This window comes from Natator depressus, chromosome 4 (assembly GCF_965152275.1).
Source record: "Natator depressus isolate rNatDep1 chromosome 4, rNatDep2.hap1, whole genome shotgun sequence".
NCBI classification, from domain to species: Eukaryota; Metazoa; Chordata; order Testudines; family Cheloniidae; genus Natator; species Natator depressus.
The window spans coordinates 81,695,377-81,720,724 of NC_134237.1; the positions used below are offsets into that span (position 1 = coordinate 81,695,377).

At 41.4% G+C, this 25,348-nt stretch overlaps 1 protein-coding gene across 6 annotated transcripts in view; it reads right to left on the reverse strand.

The window, feature by feature from the left end:
- Nucleotides 1-23,091, reverse strand: part of MTNR1A (melatonin receptor 1A) — a 104,040-nt gene extending 80,949 nt beyond the window's left edge. For 2 of the 6 annotated variants that reach the window (XM_074951297.1, XM_074951298.1), the window contains exons 1-2: nt 22,740-23,091; nt 16,466-16,657 (exon numbers count right to left, since the gene is read on the reverse strand). The gene's annotated coding sequence lies outside the window, so the exon portion shown is untranslated. Of the gene's footprint in view, nt 1-16,465; nt 16,907-17,509; nt 17,864-18,427; nt 18,639-18,725; nt 19,006-22,739 lie in introns of those variants that run through there. The other 4 variants (XM_074951301.1, XM_074951302.1, XR_012639337.1 and 1 more) reach the window with 4 other exon arrangements.
- Between the last annotated feature and the right edge of the window lie 2,257 nt (nt 23,092-25,348).

Below are 25,348 nucleotides of genomic sequence, written 5' to 3' on the forward strand. Positions count from 1 at the left end.
GAGGAAGAATAGAGGAGAGAGAAAGCGTGAACACCCCCAGGGAAGGAAGAACAAAGAAGGAGGGGGAAAACTCAAAGCAGGTAGAAAGGGGAGCAGTAGAAAAGTCTACCTGGACTAGTGTTCTGTTTCAGTTACAACGCTCTCTCCCATGTGGTCCCTTCCCAATATTAAAATGACAGAATAAAACCTTCCACATCTCAGTGTCCAGGAATCCAGTGATTATTAAAATTATCAGACTTTTTGAGGATAAGGACACTCGGTGCTCCCTAATTTAAATGTTCACTTTCAGCTCCATTAAGTCTCGGAAGGTTAAAACAGAATGAAAGCTTAAAAAGTTAGGAGAAGAGACACTGTAAGTGGTTTTGCTAGAGAAGCTGATATGCGGTTCCAAGCTGTTCTGCTCTCTAAGCATCTACTGATTAGAGTATTTTTTAAAAGTTTCTAACCTGATCATGTAGGAGCTTCTGTTTTATGTACACTGTAGTCACAAAAACAAGTAATGACGACAGCTTATCTGATTATTACTGAACCACTTTACTGTCACCGTTGCTCTTCTATGCAGATACTTTGCAGTATTTGCATGTCCCCCATTCAAATCATTTTTCTTTGGCCCACTAAACTAAGAAATATTTTTATATACCGTCTGCTAATCTGAAGGTTTTCCAGAGAAGTTCAAAATGTCATCTAAACAATGGAGTGATGATCAACACGACAAATTTGCCCTAGCAAATGCAATAGTAATGGGACTGAACACATTTACTCCAATATCCCCGCTCCCCCCACCCCCACACACACACCTTTAATGGGAAAGAGAAGCATTGCTACTGTGTTTCACTTGCCAATTGTTTGATGGAAGAAAAAAAAAGTGGTTGAACTAAGCGTTACTTTAATAGTATACAATGCTGAACTTCAGCACACACTATAACCAGGCACAGAGCATTAAAGTGCTGTGGAATCTTTCATAACTGACATTGCCAATTTCTAAGGTACCTACATAGCTCAGCTTTGGCTTCTGTTGGGTTACCTAAAGCAGAATCATGCCATGTTGTTTCTGGCCATGCTTGAGGAACTACACACACTGTAAACTCATTTTACTTGTAATCTAATTCAGCTCTGAGGTTTACAGATATGAAAGGCAAAAGCATTATCCTCCTGTACCACCAGGCATCCAGAAGGCAAAAATTCTTCATATTATGTCTCTGGGAAGCTTACTATATAGCTTCACAGATTGTTAAAATTAAAGTAGCCAGCCCAACAGATATGGTTGTTCCTCAAAGATCACTTACTATCTCCTAAGACAGACAGACAGACAGACATAGGAACATGTCTCCTAATTGTCACCAACCTTGTCTCCTACGCGTAACTGTCTAGCTCAGTGGTTCTCAAACTTTTGTACTGGTGACCCCTTTCACATAGCAAGCCTGAGTGCAGCCCCCCTTATAAATTAAAAATATATTTAAAAGTGTTTTAATACCATTATAAATGCTGGAGGCAAAGCAGGGTTTGGGGTGGAGGCGGACAGCTCGCGGGCCCCCCCTCCACGTAATAACCTCACGACGCCGAAGGGTCCCGACCACCAGTTTGAGAACCCCTGGTCTAGCTAAATGCCTATAATTCAATCCTTATGCATAAAAACCTCTTAAGAGAATAATCTATGCAGTTCTATAAATCATGGGGTTTATCATTATTTACTACCAGAAAAAATTCTCACTTTGTTAGAAAGCATAATGATTTCTGGAAGGCAGGAGATTAAATGTAACTGGATGAAACATTTTCTGTACATCATGCTGGACAACAATGTGCTAACATTCACTGTAAAACTTCGGAATTGTCTTTCAAGTTAATGCTCTCATCAGTAGGTCAGCCACACATGAGCTACAGTGATGTTTTTATCACAGCTGTTTAACAGAACTCTTTGCTCAGTGATACCCTTCTTCTTGATTTCTATGTCATACTCCATAATAGCATCCTATTCAAACTGCTTTGCTGACTTTCTACAAGGCAGAACTTAAACAAAATAAACTTGAAAATAGTACTGCGGGCTATTCCCTGAACACTCAGACATTTCCCTAACTTATGTCAAGTAGGATGGATCCAACTTTCTTTCACTGCATTTCATAACATTTTTTGGAATCCATTTTAAGTATGAACTCACGTCTCTATTTTCCATGTTCCATTCTTACACCATGATTCAGTAAGGTACTTCATGACTCATCTAACTTTAAACACAGGAGTAATTCCAGTGAAGTCAGTGAGACAACACTCATGGTTAAAGGTAAACATATGACTAAGTGCTTTTCTGAACCAGGTCCTATCTATCCCTTGGTTTGTTTGCACATAAGGTACAAAAGCATTTTAGTAATGTTTCATTCTAGAACATTATAATCCACTAAGATTCCTGTAAGTTTAAAAAGACATTTTCAAAGTTTGGGGCCTTAGAATTTATGTACCTCAACAACTATCTCATTTGCTATATAACATATCCTAAAGATCTGTTAATGACTCATCAGAAAATATTTTGTTTAGATAACCTTTTATCATATTTTCTGACCTCTCTTCCTATTTGTTTTGTTAGGCAAATTTGCATTAAAAGTTTATTATTTAGGTTTTCATCTGCTCCCGAGGTTTAGTCCTCAATTGAAGTCATAATCCAGTTTGTGACCATGGACATCAAGCAACAACGTCCATGATGCACCTTCCAACATTGGGAAGAGCCAATGCCAGCCATACCTCCTTTAGTACCAGTAAGACTGGTTCTGTTTTCTTCTCCTTGGTTGATTCAAGCAGAGATCCTTTTGTTAATCTGCTCCAAGTGCCTCTCTTGGGAGCCATTAGGTCTTTGGATTGCCATCAGGAACGTAGCTCACGGCCATTGCTAGGGTTCATGAGTATCCTGATTAAATTAAGTCTTCTTATCCTCTTACTTCCTTTTCCTAATCCAGCATCTACTTTATCCAGGCCTAAGCCCTCAGGTAATACAGATTCATGGAGGCTTTCTGGACCTCTCCATCATCATGTAGACATGGGTTCCTTTGGCTTTTGTGGTACCGCAATATTTAGAGTCAGAACCAAACGGCAGATCTCCAAATAGGCTAGACAGATGTCTCCTTACTGAAAATCTCCACCTAAGGAAGTAAGATCTATCAGTCCTCCTGCTGCTGCCAACTCAGCCTCCCCACAACTGTTGGTTTAGACTGAGATCAATAATAGAGAATTAATGTAGATAGGTCTGATGAGCCAGTCAGAAAGACCTCCACCATCCTCATATTTCCCAGAGGAGTTTGCAGCCTCCCTATCCCCTCCCATCTTGAATCAGTTATAATTTATATCAAATCCCTTAGAAGAGCTTCAGTATCTTTAACCTACATCTGACAGGTTTCCTATAAGTAGCAGTTGCCCATGAAAAAAAAAAACAACCGAATCTGACAAGGCTGGATTGTTTAGATCCATGTTCAAAGATAGTCCTACTGCCCTTTATAGTCATTATTGCTGATATCTGGTTTTGAGTACCAAAAGTATGATTGGGACTTAAATTGCCCCTGCCCAAAGGAGCGTACAGTCTAAGATGAAGAGAAAAGAATACAGACCCAAATAGTGCATAGTATGTAAGTATGAGTCAGAGGTGGCACAGGAAACTTGCAATGATCATTTCTGAAAGGATTCACAGAAGTAGTAAATGGGAATTTCAGGTGCACAGGGACTGCAAGTTCGTATCTGTAATATCTTTAATTGAATCACTTAGCTCAAACTCATTTTCAAGATTCATATTTTCCCTTTACACATTACCATTATCCTGGGAACTCTTAAAGGCAAAATGAAGTCATTAAAGAAAGTGATCTGTTCGGACAACTAACAAAGCATTAGTTACTGCATTAAACAGCTTAGCTGCTGCAGCTTTTTTTTCCAAGAGGTTTGAAGAATCCTTAATCCAAAGAATTTAAAGGAGCAAGAAGCAAAGAACACTGTTCATTAAATCTCTTCAAGAGCCTTGCACAACAATACCGTATTTAAGATAGACTGGTAGTAAATTGAGAGAGAAACACAACGCGTTTCTCCTTCTGACATTCCTTTGTCATATAAAAACTGCTGTTTCTTTTTTTCTGTTTCCTTCATTATTCTATTAACTGAAATAATAAAAATATTGTCTTCATAGAAAAGACTGATCTGAATGGCTGAACATCCGGGGGTGCTTTACACGGACTTATAAACGGAAGAGATTTGATATGGAAGTTACTGAAAGAGAATATATAAAAATTACAGCTTTGACATTCCATAAAGTCACTTTTTTCTAACTGTAGTCACACTTTAAAATTGGGTAGTGCTGTGTACTGCATAGAGAAGTAATGGATTGAAAAATGCAGAAAACAAAAGGAACCTGTGATGTTTAGCTATTTTCTATACTGAGCTAATTTAAGTATAGCAGCAGAGTCCTATATTTATAAGAAATGAACCTTTTCCAGTGCACAAAATTCTGTCAAAGTAACTTTCTTCAATCGAAAATTACAATACAATGTATTTTAATACAGCATTTTTCATGCAGAGTATCACAAAATGCTGTACAGAGTGAAAATTAGGACAAAAAAGGAAAAAAGGTTTAAAGGTGAGATTTAAAGAAAAGGAATGACTCAAGAAAGCATTAGTTGAGAAGGAAAATGTAAAGGTAATTGAGACAGATGGAACAGCAAAAATGAAAGAACTGCCCCAAAAATCAAAAGTCACAGGGGGAGAGAGAGGAGTAGAGTTTCCAGGTGTGTGGGAGGTCAGAATTATAAGATGCAACAGGTCCACAAAGAAGCCTGAAATACAAGAGGACAGTTTTGAACTCAGTTTTGAGATGGATGTATAGTCAAGTCAATGAAGATTATAAAGGATACAATGATATGGTCCCATTTCCTGGAGGGAGCAGGAAATCTCACTGTAAAATTCTGGACTCTATGAAACAGAGTAAGGCTGCAGGAAGACCATAGAAGAGTTAACGGAAGAAGTCATAATAGAAAATCATTAAGGCACGAATGAGAATTTTTTCAAGAAGCACAACTAAGTTAAAAAGAAATTATGGTACTGAACCAGAGGTGATGACAAGGAGATGTGGCAGAGGACAGGGAATAGAGAATTTTCAAGGTAAAAAATTCCTGAGATTTCTAGCCTTGGGAGCTATGTTTTTGGAGTTAAGGAAACTAACAAAGGCAGAAACATGCATGAAGAAGAACTTTTTTACCTAAAGAAAGGATGTCAAATGTTTAAAACAATATATGTAAATGCTGTAGATGGGAGACAAAGGGATAGGGAGGATAAGTTGACAGAGATAATAGAGCTGAATGTCAAGTGGGAAACCACCAAAAAAATTAGACATCCCAGGGAGTCTGAGGCATTCCACAGGAGAACAGATAGGGAACAATTTAAAATCTCCACTAGAAGTGAAAGGGATTATGTAAATAGGATTAAAGCCAGGATAGGAGAATGCTGGAGAAACTGGCTTCTTGAATGAGGTTCTCAAAGCATGATAGTGTGAGCCATATACTATAAAGGGTGGCACTGAGAACAAGTAGGAAATTAAGAAATTCATGCTTAAAGGCAAAAGTAAATCATTAACCACTAGAAGAAGTAGATTTAAAATCAAGACAGAAAATAACCAAAGAGGTTGCTAAGTAAGGAGAGAGAAAGTCTTACAAAGGGAAAGAGGATGGAGGTAGAACATTTGTAAGCAAGTGAGGACTTTTTTCTACAACAGGCATGAGAGTTGCAGTAAGACACTGAAAGATGCATTAAATATGGAATGGTTGACAATGGCAAATGATGTAAAGGGCAAATGCAAGGAGGACATAGGAATTATTATCTAGCTCTGTTGAGGACTGTAACGCAATGTCATAAGAAAAAAAAATCATGCATTTGGATGATTATAACCATGTTAAGCCAAATCCTCAGAGGATGTAAATTGACACACCTCCATTGATTTCAGTGGACCTATTCTAACTTGCACTAGCTGAGCATCAGGCCCAATGTGTCCTGCAGGAAGAAAGTGTCTTTTTGCAGGAACCCATTGCAAATTCAATTAATGTCACCTTTCCAGCAGAGTGAATTTTTCAGGCTCCCAGACTAACAGTTGACATACTTGCCTACCCTTCTGAAGTAGTATTTTAGGTTTAATTAAGTGTTTCCTTTAGTCCTAAGAACATGTATTCCTATAGTCTTGATTGAGTAAGTGCAACATGAGTGGTTTATGTTATAAACCAAAACTACATTTAGTTACATTTAAAGTTGCATCACAACCCGCCTTATCAACCTGCCCAAAATCTTACGAGTGTGAAAACAAGAACCTCACAGAACAGTGTCCAGTATTTCTTCAGACACACCTCTGAGCCACAATTCTTCTCCTGCTTCCTCCTTGTTCAATGGGGGTAGTAACTGACTATTGGCCTACCCCAGCACTAAATGATTACCCCCTCCCATACCTCTACTCATGCTACGTCAACTTCTCTACCCAGTGAGGGTTGAGATGGAACCAACGCTTACCCATTCCCTGCCCACCTGTTCCAGGAAGGGAGTATGCAGGCGTGCACTTATATATAGGCATCAAGTCCCAAGGTCCAGGTAATCACAAAATGATGTAAATAGAATTCCTAGTTCACTTAGGCCCAGATCCTCCAAGGTATTTAGCCATTGAAGTCAATGGATCTGGACCTTTGAGGATCTAGGCCTTAGTCCTTTGTGTGGCCATGTAATCTAAGCCACAATTTAGCCCTTACTAATCAGCTAAATTGGGAGCGTAATGTCAATCATGAAGTGTTCTCTGTAAATTCAGATTTTTTGCTCTTTAACAAGTATGAAATGCCTGCAGTGCTTATATATTTAAGATATTTGTGTTTGAGTCCTCTATTTTTAGTAACATGCTAAAGCATACATATTTCTGAGAGTTTATAGAAGAAATGATCAGTCACATGCTTCATACTTCAAAAGCACCTTTCATACAGGCACTCTAATACAAAAAAAGAAATAAAAATTTAAAAGCCATATTTAAACTTAACCACATGATGCAACTGCTCCCCATGTTACTTACGTAGTAGCTCCTGAATTTCCATTGAATATCCATTAAGGATGTAGCAGGAAAGAACAGCTATGAAGGAGTAAATGATCTGAAGATCAATTTGTGAAGGAAGCAGGTTTGATGTTTTTAAATAAGGTAAGCAAAAGATGTAGACACAAATATTGTTGTCCTATCACAAGGAATTGTCAGCAGTTCAATATACAGACAGGTGAACATAATGGAATGATGATTAAGAAGGTTTTATGAGGAAATATGGTAGGAAGAGATAATGGAGAGTTCTGAATATAAGCAAATATAATAGAAGATCTGCTGGTAATCTGTGACATTCTCTCAACACAAGAGTAACATGCTCAGAGACATTGACTCCAGTCAGCATGCTGTCAGCCACGTTCTGTAGCTGCTAGCGCTCGAGGGAAGTAAGAGGGACACCCACTAACAAAAACTTACAATGAAGTCATGTAAAAGGGCTGTGACAAATGAGTGATATCCTAAAGAGAAAACAAATACACACAGGCACTTGGATTGCCAATTCACCCTTTCCTGAGATCCTTGAACACAGCTTACTTACCATTACCTTAACTTCAACCAACGTACCTACATTAATCAGGTCCAACGTCTTTTTTTAGGGCCTCATGTTACTTGTGGAGACTAAGATTACTCAGGGTTTCAGGCTTTATATCAGAGAAGCCCACAAAGAGCTCCGTTCAATTTGACAGTCATCTCTAGATTGTCTTTATTATGTTACAGCGAGTCTTACAAGGAAAAATTACCGGGGAAGAATAGCGGTCCCCTTTTAAAATGGCAGTGTGCTATGCCCTGAGAACATTTCAATATCCTAACACTCCAGAGACTTATAAAACAATATCAGAGAATGTCTAACATGAGCCTTAAAGGAAAGCCCACAGTCAAAATCAGCTTGTAATTCCACAAGATTTCAGAGCAAAACTGAAAGATCCATCATCAAAACAACAAGAGAAAAAAGTATTATTCGATTAAACACAGCAGGCAACTTAAGAAAGATAGTACAAATTTAAACCTTGCTATCAGAAAAGTAATCCTGCAATATGAGAGTGGTCAAAGAAGCTACAGGAATCAGCAGATATATCAGGGAGCCATCTTCATACTTGCATATTAAGCCTATGAAGTATCCATTGAAAGAATGCAAATGTACAACAAATAGAACCAAGAGAAATTCTTAGGAGCTTCCAGAAACTACTGGAAAAAACTGGATACATGAGACAAACATATAATGCTGTATGGACTGAAAAAAGTCAAATCTTTAAATAATGCAAGTTCTGTGCCAAGAAAGCAATGAAAGTCAATGTAAGTGTTCCAGCAGCCACCAAAACACCTATAGTCAACATTATTTTCAGACACTGCAGAGATTCCCAGTAGTAGGATATGATGACTGTGGAAGAAACAAGGCAAGAAGTAGTGAGCTGAAAAGGTAGTGTGAAAAGGTAGGCAGACTTATAATGGAAGTAACCAAAGAAATGCTCACTAAAAATAATGCTCGTTAAAAATAATGTTTAAAATAACGCATTTTTTTTGTAGGAAACAGCAAGTGCGAGAATCTTATGAGCTTTACATCAGTTAACACCACATACTGGGACACATCCTCGGCCCTGCTCCACTCCACTCTATCCAAGCTATGCATAGAGGATGGAAAACTGGCTTAACCAGCCATCTGGAAATTATCCTTGTTGGCTCTACAGCACCCATTCTTGAGCCCATCCCTGACAGACTCTGTGTGCACACATGCATGCAAACACAAATGCATATATATATGCAGATCATGTACATATACACTCACACCAGCAATTTTATGCAAACAGCTCATACATTTGCAAAATTTGATAATCTGGAGCATTTCCTGTGAGTAGAAAGCAGAGGGGGGCAAAGAACAGCAAGAACAGATTGATGTTATCCATCCAGACAACGTGGGCCAGGCAAACTGTCCTTGATCCACTGAACACAAAATCCATTTACTGAAATGGTTAGACAAGGGAGGTATTGCAATAGTCTGTGGTCTTCTCCCTGCCGAGATAATCTTGAATCATCATCTGAGTCATAATTTGTTTGTCTAACATATATGAAATTTCAACTGACTTTCCAATATATACTGCCCAAAGGATAAAGGGATTGGCGAAGGGTTAATAGACAGATAGAGTATATATGGCTAGGTATGTAGCCATGTACTTCCACTAAGTGTACTAGTCCCAACTATATAGCTCTCTGGGCATCTGCACTGATCGTCAGCCCCACTGTGAGCTGTGTAAGGAGAAGGGGGACCAGAAAGCACAGCTGGCTTGGTGGTGATAGTCTAGCCAGGACAGTTCTACGTTTTTAAAGATGGTCCCAGGGCACACAAAGGATGGGGAGAAAGATGTTATGTCTTGGTCCCTTACTGCAGTTACTATTCATGCATAAAAAGGGCAGCTATGGCAGGATCCCCAGTGCCTGGTAAGTATTTGGATCCTGACTATGGCAGATCAAGATTCCTGCCTTTCATAGGCCAACTATTGCCCCATATAGATGTTGAGTGGGAAACCTTGAACTCCAAGTTTTCCCATTGACTTCACTGTAGCCAGGTTTTCACCCTGAGTTTGCTGAGACTGGTGAAGAGGGATGGGGGAATTTGTAAAGAAAATATTTCCCAGGGAGTACTCATTTCCCAGAATACTCATGGGACACAGAGCTGGGCAGATGGGCACATACTGAGGGGGGAGAGGAGACAGTAATAAAACAAGAATAGGGAAACCCCAAACCTTTCCAATCCCTAGAAAAAGACGACCAAAGTAGCAGAGAGATCACGCACACAGCCCTCCACTGGAGAAAAAGAATGCAGAAGATAGATTAATTAGATATCAAAGTGAGAAACTGGTTGCTGATGATGCCAGTTGAGGAGGGAATTGAAGGTCACTGGGCCTCCCCACGAGAACAGAATCATCTGTAGGTGAGGGGGCACCAGTTATGAGTCAGAATTTTTTTTTTTTTTAATTAAAGGGAGAAGTGGGATCTTCATGGGTTCTGGCTGCTGAGCTGAACTCAAAGCCAGTTGAGGCCTTGAGAATTAAAATATTCATGTTGCAAATCACTTCACATGCTCTTCAGAAAGCATGCACGTACCCTTTCCCTCCCACTTCCCCTGAGCAGACTCCAGATTACCCCAGCTTGTTGTCAGGATCATTTTTTGAAATGCTGGCATCTCTGAGCAGCCACGTTGCTTTGGTCCCTCTATCTAAGGTAGGAACAAAGGAATTCAAGGCTCCAATGAATACCACTAACTTCTGCTGAGCTTTCGGTGGGAAAATCTACAGGTTCTGAAGGGGAACATTCTGTGTTGAGAAACTGTTCCCCAGACCCATGATATTTCAGCCAGTCACAGTACCTCCCAAAAGCTGCAGAGCCCCAAACACGTTTTCTTCGTGTGGAGGGCTTCACAGCTCAGGTGCCGGGAAAGCACACTACAAGAGTCCACTCCCCTGCTTTGTGGCATAATTTTCATGATTAGATGAGGTCCGCTCTGCTCCATGCCATGTAGTTTTAGTTTCACTTAGCTCGGAGCCAAAAATATTCAAATTTCATGATCTTAAAAAAATGTGTTTAAAGAAACAGATTAATGAACGTCCGCATGCTCAATTGGAATATGGAAAAACATTTATTTTGTTTCTTTAAAACCATTCACATGGTAACAACAAAAGGGTTGGTATGTTTTAACTGTAGAAAAAGCCATCCTGGAATCCCACAGTTACAAAAATATTACACTTCCAGCCTGTAAATATATCAGTAATTAAAAACAATTTGCAAATTGAATCATATTAAAAACTGTAATTATCTAAATGCCCTATTATTAACCACTGCATTACTAAAACATCAACACAGATTGTTAGTAAATCATAATCATATGAACCTGAATGTTAGATTAATAGTATTACACTGCTGAAGTATTATAATCAGATGGAATCCCAGTAAAAATGAATTCAACAAAAGATAATCTGAAGAGATACTTTCTATGTAAAGATTTCCCATAATTGAGCCATGACAAATGCATGCACATTACTAATAAAATAAAAACAATGTTTAAAAACATTTTATTTGTAGATCACCCATACTAATTTGCTCCCCATCCAGTATTAGAAAGTTGCCTAAACTAGAGAAACTCCTTTTGAAGTCAATGAAGTTGTACCAGGAATGAATTTAGTCCATATGAATTTATACAGAGAACATTTATTTAAAGTTAATGACCAGTGTCTAGCTCTTCACCAAACCTAAAAGATCTTAGGGTCCTATCCTAGCAAAGCATCACCACTGTCTCAAAATAAGACTGTGGATATTGACACAGGCTAACCTATCCAAGGGAGCTGAAGAAAAGCAAAAATGCTAATACACCGCTCTAGCTCAACAGCCAGGAATTACAGAGCTGCTCAAAGAGTGAAGGGGTGAAAGGTGCCATGTAATGAGAAGTGAACGTGGAAGTAGCTTTTGTCCTTTCAGGCTTTCCAGGTGTACATGCTAAACTTGTTCTTTCCCCACCTCCAATTGGGTCATACCGCTCTGTCAACTCTAGGGGTGAAGTAAATTCACTTATTTGCCCCCAAGACAGATTGGGAAAGGAATAGGTCTTTATAATTAGCTGGAAGTAGGAAGGCTCACTCAATCTAGCTTATTGATGTTGACAGTAGAGGCATTAATTAAGTTTGTTGCTGCTGACAATGGAGAGGAGACTACCCACAAGGGCTGCTCAAAAGTTTTCCACTGAAACTGTTTTTCAGTCGAAAATTGCGGTTTGCATTAAACAAATTTTTTCATGAAAAGCACCTGCTTTGGGGGGAAAATTTTAGGAAACAAATGCCTGAAAAGCAAGAAGTTTTTAGCTTTGGACTGAAATATTGCAGTTTTTGGATGGAAAAACATTCATTTTGGACAAAATATGTCAGTTTTTGTGTTTTGACAAAAAACACTTCAGGGAAAATTTTGATAAAAAAAACCCCACTTTTGTTGAAATTTACTGTAGCAAATTTCCTACTACTCACATAAGCAGTCTGCTTCTGGGACTTCCAGTATTCCTCCTCCACACACTCTTTACCTTCATCTCTCATATAAAGACTGCATGGAAATCTTCAAGACTGTACATGGCACTTACCCCTCCATCTGCTTGGCCAACAGCTCCTGAGTGGTCAGACAAGGAAAGACCTGCATGGGCTTTTTTACCTATTTGTCAAAGGTAACGAATGACCAGAGTTCCCATTGACTTCAAATGGAGTTATGAGTGTTCAGCGTGTCTGAAAATCAGGCCCTAAATGTTTTCTGTGGCTGACTAATACAAGATTGTACAGTAGTACTGTACTCCTATTCAGGTTTAGTTGACATGGCCTACTAACAAAAGCTATGTTCTTGATTAGTCACATGGAATATCAATCAGCAAGATAAGAACTGATTCCTGTGTTAGGACATGGGGAGGATTTATTTACTTGGAAAGTCCTAACCCAAGGAAGTCCTGCTCAGAAAATACTGCTAAACCTGCCGCTGCAGTGGGCTCCATCCCAACAGTGACAGGCTAAGGTGATAATGCAGTTTACCATTCACATTCCAGTGCCCGTGGTATGGAATGAGAGCTCTGTGGACATAAACTGAGTCCCCTGGGAAAACACATTAGTTTTGAGCAAATTCCCAATTGGGCCTCACCCTCTGGATCACAAACCTTCCCCCTGTTTTTATGTCAGAGTTATTTGAAGAAGGGTGAAGGTGTAGGGTCCAGAGAGAAGTATACACATGAATCTTGGGCCTTGCAGATGGCAACCCAATTGAATAGCTTTACAGGAGTCCCAGATTTGTTTGCCTTTCAGCCACCATGAAGCACTATTCCCATAAATCTGATTGTCATATAGGCCAGTTAAGTGAAGTGAAGCTGAAATCCATTCTTGAAAGGGGAAGAGGGCCGTCAACCACATACATTGCATTGCCAAAGGGGATTTAGGTAATTAATTAATTAATTCATTCATTAATATCAATGAGAATCTTATGAGTAAATGTGGCAACATGAGTCAAAGGAAAGAATAGTTTGTATCCTGTTTTCTACCTTTGCAAGGAATGTCATCTTTAATGACTGAAAAATGGATGTTATACATTTAATGCATAGTACATACATAATCTCTATAAAATATCTATGTAACATGATTTTATGGTCAAAATAAACTTTTCAATTCTGAGTTGCTCCAAATGTTAATTGTTTAAAACTCATTGGCTTTACAGAAGTATGTTATAAAAATTTTAAAAAACTTTGAAAAGCCGATAAACCATAAAAGTACATTTGAAATACAATTACTTTTTGGATCTCCTTTTTGTCATTAGAAGAGAAAATGATCGTGCATCCTCTTCAAATTTTGTACCCGGACTTCAACTTCTAAACCAACAGGCGGAAGATCTATTTCTCCACTGTCATGTAACATGTACAGTCACTTAGTCACACACATGCAAAGTGTGGGGAAATGCCCCTATTCTAAACTGATAGCATTTTAATCTCATTTTATTTGTACTGGTGGAAACTACCAAACCAGAGGTCAATTTCCTGAACCCCGCTAGGACACTCCCTATTGGTTTCACGAGCATATGCCTCTATCCAGGGCCGGCTCTAGGATTTTTCCAGCCCCAAGCAAAAACTTTTTTGGCCGCCCCTGCTTTTTTTTCGTGTCCCCCCACCCCCAGCTCCACCCCAACTCCACTCCTTCCCAACCCCTTCCCCAAATCCCCAGCCCTGCCTCCTCCTCCGGGCGTGCCGTATTCCCCCCTCCCCGCATTGCTTCCTGCAGCTCCCCCCCGCAACAGCTCACCTCCGCTCCGCCTGCTCCCCTGAACACGCCGCCGCTCCGCTTCTCCCCCCTCCCTCTCAGGCGAGGGAGAGGCAGCGCGTTCAGGGGAGCAGGCGGAGCCGAGGGGAGCAGGGGTGGGGGGGGGAGCGCAGGAAGTAACGGAGGGGGGAAGAGGAACCGCTCCCCGCCCCAGCTCGCCTCCACTCCACCACCGCTGCCTCCCCCGTGCGAAACGGCAAGCCTGGGAGGGAGGGGGGAGAAGCGGAGAGGCGGCAGTGCACTCAGGGGAGTGGGCAGAGGCGGAGTGGAGGCGAGCTGGGGCGGCGGGGGCACATTTCTAGGGGCGGCATGGCCGGCGCCTGGATGCCGACCCTAGAAATGAGCTGCCCCAAGCACCTGCTCGTTTTGCTGGTGCCTAGAGCCGGCCCTGCCTTTATCTCCTGTTTTTGCTGGAAGAGCTGGGGCGTGAGGGAGAGGTGCTCCAAGCTGCAATCTCTATAGTTTGAGTCCTTTAGGTCTGTCCTAGGACTCTAAGCTATAAAGACTGCTCAGAGTCCTCCAGGAGTTTGGAGAATGGTCCCTAATCTAATCACATGGCTGTAGCACTGCATAGGGTGAAGTAATCACTAAAGCCACATCTCCATAATCATGTGTAGGTTAGGGACCATGCCTTAGGAAGAGTCTATATAGTTAGTATGTTATGGAGGGAAACAGGAGTGTCTGAATGGGGAAAAACATGGATGTTGGGGAGGAAGAAACTTGAGAAGGGAGACAGAGAAAGGGAGGATGATGGGAAATCTTTGGGGCTGAAGGGAAAAGACGGTAGCAGTATGCAAACAAAGTAATGCAGTATCTCCGTATTTCTGTAACTGTGGCTTTACAAGGTATGCCAAACAAGGCAGTAAGCACAGAAGAATCAAGAACAGAATTCCTGAGCAGGTGCTAACCCTGCCTGAAAGAGTGTGGAACCAGAAGCTGTGATAGTCAGGTATGATTTCTTTGTTTCAGTCTTCTAGCTATTGGGGTGAGTTGGTTGAAAACATTTCTGGTGCAAAACTGCTTTTAAATGGAAACTGACATGGTTTTGCGCTTTTAAAAAAATACTGAACTTGGAGCTTTTGTATTATTTATTACTGCACATATTACTGCACAATGAAAGGTGTCCATCCAGTGCTCAAAGTAACCCATCCCATAAGTTACAAATCACAATATAAACCAAAGATTGCCCCTAAATATATTTTTTCCAACCCACACCCTCCTCAATAGCCTAACATAGGAGAGGAAGATGGGGTTTGCAGCATGCCCACAGGGTTGACAAATCTGTTCTCTGGCATACCATAGGATTCTTATTTAGTTTGTTTCATTGTATCTTCCATCCTTAAAATGACATAGTTCAAAAGAATGGGGAGACTCATTTCAGCATGAAAGATACACAGCTTTACAACCCTATTCAGCTCAATCATTGCCCCCAGTGCAGGTGGACTTTGGAAGGGCTACCCTACTGAAAGGGTACTATTCTCTTGGTACTATTTATATAATAAAGGCTCAAGCATTATTTACAAACATATTAAATACATGTTTATTTGTTTACAAAAGATCCATAAATTCTTTTGAAAAGCTATTAACACACATTTGTGTCTCATTCCAAAAAAGAACTCATTTAGTAATCATGTCCTCCTGGAGGAGTTCCATTACTCAAAAGTGGAACGTTAGTGTGATATTTCAGGAAGTTTTGAAGCAAGTGCATAAGAAAAAGAGGTTGCCAACAGAAAGGGTGCAAGGTGTTTTTTCAGACTGCAAAATTGCACTCTGGATGTGTTAGTCTCTAAGGTGCCACAAGTCCTCCTTTTCTTTTTGTGGATACAGACTAACACGGCTGCTACTCTGAATTCTGGTCTGACATTGCAGAAGTTTTATTTCCCTATGAAAGCAAGCCACAATGTCTAAGAGGGTTTGTTAGTGGTCCTACTGGTATCTGATATCTACTGCTGGTAGCATTTCTATCATTAGAAACTAGAATTGTCATTATGCTAGAAACATGTATAGTGGTGAAGGAAAAGAAAAAACAGCAAAGAGTAAAAGAAACAGAGTAGCAGAGTACTGGGGGGGAGGGGAGGAAGAGAGGAAGTGAAAAGAGACTAGAGACAACAGACGAAGAATAGAAAAAAAAACCCCGAAGAAAAAACAGAAAAGGGGAGAACCAAAATCTAGAAGAGACAAAGAAAAAAGTGTTTCCAACCAGAAACAGTGTTTCATGACAGCAAGAGACAAGAAGCAGTGCCTCCAGAAAGGTAAGCCAGTTCATAAAATTAAAAACTGGCAGGAAGAGTAAGGAAAGACAAAAACTAAAAAAAAAAAAACAACCCCATACTTTTTTTAAAAATGCTGACCCCTAATTTTTGGTTACTGAAAGGACAAGGTCCCACTTCAACAAGTTTCTGAAGTGAACCCTAAGCTTGAATGAATTATTAACCAAAAATCACCATTTACTACTCTAAAGGAATTGCTTTGTCCAAAACTGTACATTTTGCTTTGTAATTTTGTCCATCAGGTGGACAAGTTCAACAACTCAGCTAGACATTTCCCCCTCCACCCCCAATTGGCTTACCATTTTTGCTACCTGAAGTAACTCAAGTCTGAAATACCAATGTTCATTGCCATCAATATGTCAGTCAATTTTCTTCAGACCCTTATTTCACGTGTTATTATTTGGTCTTCTACAGCTGTTCTCTCTGATGATCCAAACATTTCTTGGGCTACCCATTTTCTCCCTGGGTATGCAAAAGTCATCCAGGGAAATCTGTAATAGAGACAATAATTCCTTTAGTCTGTTTCACAACAGAAGAAGTTTCATTTCTTTTTGTAAACAGATCATGACAAATACTCTGTTGAAGAATGTCTTGACAGAAAAAAAACAGATCATCAAGAACAATTAACAGAATGAAAAGGCTGAATGAAAGCTGCTCTCTGATCATCTGAAAACCCCCATGTATAATATTTCTAATAAATGTAAATACTGAAACTAAGAAGTCTCTTCACCAACCAGATTAATATGCTGCTATGCAACATATTTAATTTTTAAAAAGCAAGAGCCCAATTCTGTAAGCCCTCCACATGCAGGATTCCAACTGACTGTGCCCCGGATTCTAAAAATACAACAGTATTAATAAAAATACTTCAGGTTATTTTTTATTTAAAGGGACTTTTTAAAAACACATTTCACATAAGTAGCTGTCCTCCTTCATTTTTTCCTAGATGTCCCAAATGAACATACAAATTTAATTTGGGGCTGCTCTCAACCTCACGCACTGACATTCTTGGTCCTGTCTTTACAAACTACGCTCCCTGAACCCAATTTAGCTCCCCAGGAATTCAGTGGGTGGCTCTTAAGACCACTTTATGACTCCTTTATGCTGGCTCCTCCAAGTAGCCATGCAAAAACAATTAACTTGGCCAAAATAATACAGTTTGGATGGGGAAGAGGAAGATGAAGAGGGATAAGACTGAAAGCAGCTCCCTTCATTAACTAATAAGGTCCCAAACCTGCAGTCCTTGTGTATGCAAAGCTCCCAGTGATTACAATGGTCGTTTTGTGCGTATGCAAAGAGTGTAGAATGAGACCCTAATAGGGGAGAAATCATTTTTAACTTACCACGTAATAAGCTATTTTTTACAACTGCTTCATCGCCTTGTTCTTGATGCATTGTTTTCTTGACAAGGAGAACAATGAAGGTATAAGGACAGTCAATCATATGAATTCTTACTTATACCATTTTATAAACTTCTTTAAGTTACCTGCTTTCTGCATTCACTGAGGTGCTCTAATATTTTGCTTTTTTAGTAATAACGTTATGCAATGGTTTGAAAACTATTTGTATTTCCCCACTTACCTTTCCTGAGGCCAGTCACTTTGGCCCAGATTTTTAAACTATTTAGGCATTGCTCTACTCAGTGCTCAAAGGCTTAAGTGACTCAGGAGTCGAAGTCTCATATTCACAAGTGATTTAGCTAGAGCCTCAAAAGCTATTTAGGCACCTAACTCCCCCTGATTTCAGAATTTAAATGTCTTTGAGAATCTGGGCCTTACGCACTTAAAAGCCTAAGTCACTTTAGCCTTTGCAACACTGAGCAGAGCAACTCAGCAAAAATCTGTGTCTTTAATTTTTCAACTCAGGACTTTTGTTAAAAGAATTTATCAGGCAGAGCTATAAGCATTAACAAAGAACCATGAAATACATTCCATGATTTATACTGAACCTCTTTATAAAAAAAATAAGAAAGCCAGCACATGAATGGCTTACTAAAGTTTCATCGACCTGGACATCAGGTCAAGACTTAAAACATCAGAATCCTTATGCCTTGAATGTTTCCCATTAAATCTGTGCCAAAGTTAAAAGACATCAGGAGCCAAATTCAGCCCTGGTGTAAGCCAATGTGACCTAGATCACAGCTGCTTGCACCAAGACTGAACTTGGCCTAGTAATATGTTGATCGTAAAAATCACCATAACATTAGGTCAGAACTATGAAACTCATTACAGTCAAGTACATTAAATAAAAGAGGATCCTACCAGTTGCATCATCGGCTTCTGTGTCTAGAAGAGCATCTACTGAAGCCACGTCTGTGACTATGAAGGAGTCTGTTGTATCAGACACTCCTCGCGTGCTGAGACAAAGCTTCTTTGAGATACTGACTCCTTTGCTTTGATCACAGTACCTCACTAACCTTCTGACTGGCAGGCAGGTGATACCACTTCTTGTGAAGGTTTTTCTAGGTTTTCCTACTATTCCCCAGGGCATATTTTAGCAATAAAAGAAGTCCACAGATTGACGTTGTAGTTATCTTCCAAAAAATGTGTGTGTGTGTGTGTGTGTGTGTGTGTGTACGTATGTATATATATATATATAAAATAGAGAGATGGAGATGCAAGATATTTTCCCCCACCACATCCACCTGTTTTGGTACAATGTTAAATATTCCATAGTTCAGTTTGTCCTCTTTTTCAGAAGGAACAGTAATCTTCATTGAAATACATATTCTTCAGAAGGCATCTTCTGCTCCTCCCTGACCTGTTTCAGGTAGAATTTTCAGCCCGTGTCCTTTTTTCCTCAAGGAATGGGTCAGCAAATGACTCATTAATATATGATGCTGCAAAATCAGAAGTTTCTTTCTCATTATGGCTAAGCAATTAGTTGCAACTTTCCTTATAATTAACAAATTATAAATAAGATGTATCAATAACCTGACATTTAAAATTTAGCCTGTTCCTAAATATCCTGGTTTAACAGCACTAAAATTAAAGAAAATCCTCCTTTCCCCAATCAAAATAATATTAGGCCCGGATCCTGGAAATACTTACATACATGGATAACTTTACTCATGAGTGGTCCCACTGAATTCAATGTAATGTTCAATGGGGCTAGTCACATCACTGAAGTTACGGACCAGCTTAAATTTTCGCTGGGTGGGGCCTAAAAAGTTACAGGATTATAAAATTTGTTCGTTTAACCATTTTCCATGTTTCCCAAGATCCTGAAGTCCATACATTTTCTTTCATCAAAGTATTCAAAGTTTTTCTTACAGGACAGAAGTTTTAATCTATCTCCTAGGAAACTACTTTGTTTTACTAGTAAATTATATCCTAAAACACAATATGAATTATTTCCTACTATAAACCAGTTTCTTAGTTAAATTACAGCAGTATCTGTCCCACTACCTAGCCTAATACAATTCAATATCCCCAAAACATTCTCTGGCCTTAGCTCTGTGTTATCATAGTTTGCTGCAGTTCTCAATAGGCACTGAGAAAGAAAAAGGCAGAGAGTGAGAAACGTGAAAAGTGAGCATTTGAAAGAATATGAGTGGGATGTGCTGAGAGCTAAAGCAGAACAAATATAGATATAAGAGTCTAAGGAGTCAATTCTACTCTTGGGTACACATCACTATATTTTGTGGGGTCTGTTACTATGGCTCTCTAGACTTCAGATTCCCAAGAGAAGAACTGAGGAGTGTGAATTAACATGAGGGGTTTATCTAAATCCATTAACTCTCACCCACAGACCCATTAAAAATATATACCTACTTCGACAAAAAATCCCTAGGATAAAAAGAAAGGTCTAAATGAGAAAAAATGGCAAGACAAAGTTCAGCTTGACTTGGAATTCTAGAATCTGATTCTGATCTCACATCACTTTTGGTTTTGATGGAAGTACTCCTTATTTACATCAAGGTCTAAGTGACAGAAGGCTCAGATCAGTGATAACGACATAAGAAAAGAAGTTTGCCTTCATTTTAATCATGCTTATTGACATCTTCTGTATTTTCCACAGTATGCATCCGATGAAGTGAGCTGTTGCTCACGAAAGCTTATGCTCAAATAAATTGGTTAGTCTCTAAGGTGCCACAAGTCGTCCTCTTCTTTATTCCTTGAAAAGAAAACTATAAACCATTTTAATTACCTTACTTAGAAAGTGACCTTAGAAACCTTTTATGCAGTGTCAGTTAGATTTAGAATACAAACAGAGAACAGTTACATGGCAGTTGTCTAGATTCAAAACCAAGCTTCGTCTCTAACACCAGTCTCAAGCCAGTCTAACTCAACTGACTTCTGTGGCGTGAACACGGAAATTCTGCAGGCCATTCATCAATAACCGGAACCAGTCGTTTACAACAGTTAAGGGCAGGGGTCTCCAAACTACGGCCCGGGGGCCGGATGCGGCCCTGGGCTTCCATTTGTCCGCCCTCCGACCAACAGGGGAGAAGTGGCGAACAGCTGAGTAGGCACGAGGAGCAGGCAGGGAGAGGGGCCACGGCAGGAGCTCATGGGGGGGGGGGCAGTACAGCTGAGCTGTGCAGAGGGGTGAGTGCCTCTGGGAGCCAGCTTAGGGGCGAGTGGTTGCTGCAGCCAAGCAGGAGAAGCAAACAGGCGGGCATAGATACCCATCAGCACAAAGCAGGCAGGCTGCAGCTGAGTAGGCACGCGGAGCAGTCACTTGAACTTCAAATGGAAGTGACTGACCTGCAATCCTATGACATGCTGAAGTACAAATATAAGGAAGGAAGTCTGGTAGAGTTCTGTAAATGCCTGTCAAGTGATCAATATGCTCATGTAAAAAACTCTGTCTGTGGATTAATGTCAGTGTTTGGCACTACTTATGTGTGTGAAAAAACATTTTCAATGATGAAATATGTGAAATCCCACTACAGCTCGACCTTGTCTGATGAACATTTACAATCAATTTTGATGCTAGGGAACGCTAACTTTGAACCACAGCTAAATGCAATGTTGTCAGAAGAACATCAGTACCATACTTCTCACTAATTCTAAAATAATATTTCTTTATTTTTGAATATGTGTATTTGTATGATACAAATGTGAGTTTTTAGAAATAAAAAAAATGTGAAATGATTTTTAACGTATCAATAAGTATTGTGTGATTTCACAGTACCTGCATTGATTAACTTTTATACCTGATTTAGAATTTAATGCAACACTGACACAGAGTAGAGTAGTGGTTTTTTTAATGATTTTGCATATATTTAATTTATTTCACAGTTACTTCAGCCTGCGAAGCCCCTTCAAAAAATCTAATATGGTCCTCGTCTCATAAAGTTTGGAGACCCCTGGTTTAGGGGGGAGGAAAAAATAGCAACACAGAAATAGCTGTTTTGTTTAGCACCGCAGCTCCCTGCATATATTCCCTCTTTATTTTTTTTTCAATGACAGTTTCAAAAGGGTTTTGAGTGCACAGATTTGGTACACGTGCGCAGCAGCTGGTCTGACCTGATAAAGCAGAGCCTCTGAAGGAGAAGTTCCTGTCTGTCGGACCAATAATCAGTAAACTAAGAGGGATTTACCCAATAGCCCGTCACAGATCCTATCCTGTCAAAAATCCACTTTTCTGAGGCATGCCTAAATCTGATTTTCTGTCAGATGGCTTCAGTCTTTAAAAGAAGTAAACAGCAAGTAGTTGGTGAATAAAGAGAGATGCTTATCAACTTTGTGCCTTTATTCTGAATTATGCATCAGCCATAACTAAACCTTTGGACTTTGTCAGATGTCACAACCCTCTGTTATTTTATGCAGAGAGACGTATTAAGTAATATTCAACTTAGAGATCGGTAGCGTGACATCTGGTCTGTTCACATACTACTACAAGCTCCGGCATCCTCTCTCCAGGTTTCATTCTTTGCAAAGCAAAGCTTGTTTGTTATACCGGCTCACACTTTTACTGAACGAAAGCTTTAAATAGCACCACGGTTTGGTTGCAATTGCTAAAAATACACATCACAGAGCTTGAGCGCCGATTTGCCGTGAAACATCTGTCGCATACTGTATCCGCGGTCTTGCAGGGACTTTTAAACCCCCACCCCCCGAATACCCATCCCGAGTTTTATCTACAAACGAGCAAGGCTCCAACAGCGAGAAAAGCTCCAGTCGAGGCCGGTTAAAAATAGCTCTGCAGAAGGGGGCTGGCCTGAGGCTCGCGTTCTGCACCGCTGCGGAGCGCGACGCGTTTGCCACAAGCTTCCCACGCCGCGGCGCCAAGGCAATGAGGACCAGCTCTCCCGGGGCCCGAACTCTCCGTGCCCGTCAGGTTGGCGTGAGACAGCCGTGGGCTAGCAGCGCCCGACGCCTGAGCGAAGCTGGACAGCTGGGGTGAAGTGCTGGAGCTGGCAACCCCCCCGGCACTGCCCCCCCTTGCCCTTAGACGCATGTCAAGGTTGGAAGGGACCTCAGGAGGTCATCTAGTCCAACCCCCTGCTCAAAGCAGGACCAATCCCCAATTTATGCCCCAGCTCCCTAACTAGCCCCCTCAAGGATTGAACTCACCACCCTGGGTTTAGCCAGTCAATGCTCGCTACCCCTCCCCTCTCCTTACCAGCGTTCCGCAGCTTCTTGTTCCTGTACACGGACAGGATGACCAGCAGGTTGCCCAGCACGTCCACCACGATGGTGAAGATGAGGATGGCAGCCAAAGTGGAAGCCACCCAGGCGGGCCGGTCCAGGCTGAGCTCCGCGGGCGGGTGCGAGGCGTTCAGCCCGCTCCCATTGCCGCTCATGCTGCTGCTCCTCCTCGCCCCCGCCTCACTCGCCCAACATCCCAGGGCCACCTTGGGGCCAGGAGCGGGTCGCCTGCAGCCCTCGGGGATCCGCCCGCCCGGCTCACAGGGAGGGTGCCCGGCGCGGCGCAGGCAGCCCCAGCGCCTTCTACGGCCGCGGCCGGGCTCTGAAGTTTCCCTGAAGTGTGCACGTGCCGCGGAGTTACTTTTATAGCCTCCCCTCGCCCCCTCCCCCACCCCCACCACAGCAGCGGCCTCCGCCACCGCTGCCTCCAGGTGACATCTAGCGTTGGCGGCGCTCGGCCTCCTCCGCCCCGGCCACGTGCGCGGCCGGGAGATTCCAGCCGCCGCCGCAGCCGCCGCGGCGGGGCAACAGCGCCCCGGTGCGGCGCTGGGACGCTGCGGCCGAGGGGCGGTTCATTCATTGCGAGCGGGCGGCGTGTGGCTGCGCAGCCGGGCCCCATTCATTCTTTTCCCGGCTCTCCCCATTCATTCGTTCCTTCATTGATTCCTCTGGACAACGCGGTGTAAGCGTAGGCACCCGTCCTTCCTCCCCTGGGGCTGTCAGTCGAGATCGGTTCCCTTCGAGCTCTGTGTGACAGTATTTGGGGCTGCTTTTTTATTTACTTATTTTTTTTACCGGTTGCGTTAATATCTCTTGGTAATTGCACTCGTGCTAAATTGCACCCTTTACTGACGGACAAGCGAACTCAGCCACGAAAGTGAAGCCGACGAGGAGAGCTTGGATGTGCTCTGGGAGCTATAAAAAGCTCTTTGCGAAGCTGCTGGCTGGGGGGTGGGGAAGAAGAGGCGGGGAACCTCAGGACCCGAATCCCCAGAGTAGCACATGCCATTGCTCCACAGAAAAGCGAGACAGAGCGAGAGATGACACCCGACCGTCTCAGCTTTGCATGAAAATACACAGTGGAGACGGTTCTTCTTTTGCAATGCAGCCTCATCTCCTTTCCAAAACGTGATTCGGGGCGGGGGGGAGGAATGCATGGGCAAATGTACGAATCTGACACAGTCTGCCTTCGCCGCTCCCCAAAAGCACGACAGACAAAATGAGGTGCCGTTGCTAAAAAAAGAGCGAGGATTTGATTTTAGTGAACGTGTTGTTTATCGTGCGTAGTTACATTGGATTCTATAATAGGAACTTCTCAGCCCCCAGAAAGTGTTTTCTGCTGAATGTCAATCGCTGTATTGAAATACCTCGTTTATGTGATGGTATGTCGCATGAGACTAAAATATATAACCCGAGAAAACTGATCTGCACAAAATGTCCTAGAAATCATACTTCTATTCGGGACCTATCAGCTGTGATTTAAAATGGTAATTCACGTTGTGTTGTGATAAATGCCATGCCACAGTAGTGGATCAAACCCAGTATTTGCACTATTCAAACAGCCATGAACGATCGCCAGCCCCTGAAATTTATCTTGAAACCTTCAGCCGGGAGCTGTCTCTTTCGTGGACGTGAAATCGAGTGGGGGAAGCGATGATGGAAGCCTAACGTCTTCTACACAAAGTTACATTGTGGAGAATGACAACTGTCATTAGTTCGATTTGTGTAATTTGAGAAATTGCTGTTTTCAAATGCATTAAATATTCTGCATGCGACAGCGGGCTGGTTATGACTTTATGATTATAATGGAATGTGCACTTTTTGAAGTCCTTGCTCGTGAATAATTAAAACCATAATGATGAGCAGTAGCAACATAATTATGGATCCATAAACCACTGAAGTCACAAAAAGTCATATATTTTCCTTGGAAACTAAGTAACCTTAAAATAAGCAATGTTTTAGGTAGCCTTTGTTTGCCAGATTGTGACCTGTCATTTATGAAGAAATTAAAATAAAAATAGAATCCAATGGTAGAAAATTCAAACTCCCTGTTTTTCAAAATGTTTTGATGATAATGTTGACAGATATTCACATTAAAAACCTCAACAGTAAAGCTACAGGTGCCTTATCCTGCTTCCACTGAAGTCTGATAGCAAAACTCCCACTGACTTCCATTGGAGTAAGATTGGGCTCATTTATACCAGAGCTGCAAAAGCTGTTAGAGCGCAATCCCAGCCAGAGAACCCTTGGCTCCCGTTGAAGTTCCTCTGAGCTGAGGGTGCTCAACACCTGCGAGGAGCAAGCCCTAGAGACAATTCTGTGGTGGATCGTGTTTAAGGCTAAAATCCTGCTGGCCTTACTTGAAGGCAACTTTTGTTTGTTTGTTTCGTACCAGACCTGATGCCTCCCACTGCATTCCTTTCAAGTTTTAAGTCTGACTCTGGCATCTAATCATCCGTTCCAAGAATCCTCTTGCACTGATGAAGGGACGGTCCAAACCTCAATAAATCCTCCATCTCCAAATTTGCCCTTAGTTCATGGAGTATGGCTGCGACTGAGGAAGTAGCTGACTGCCAAGTACAA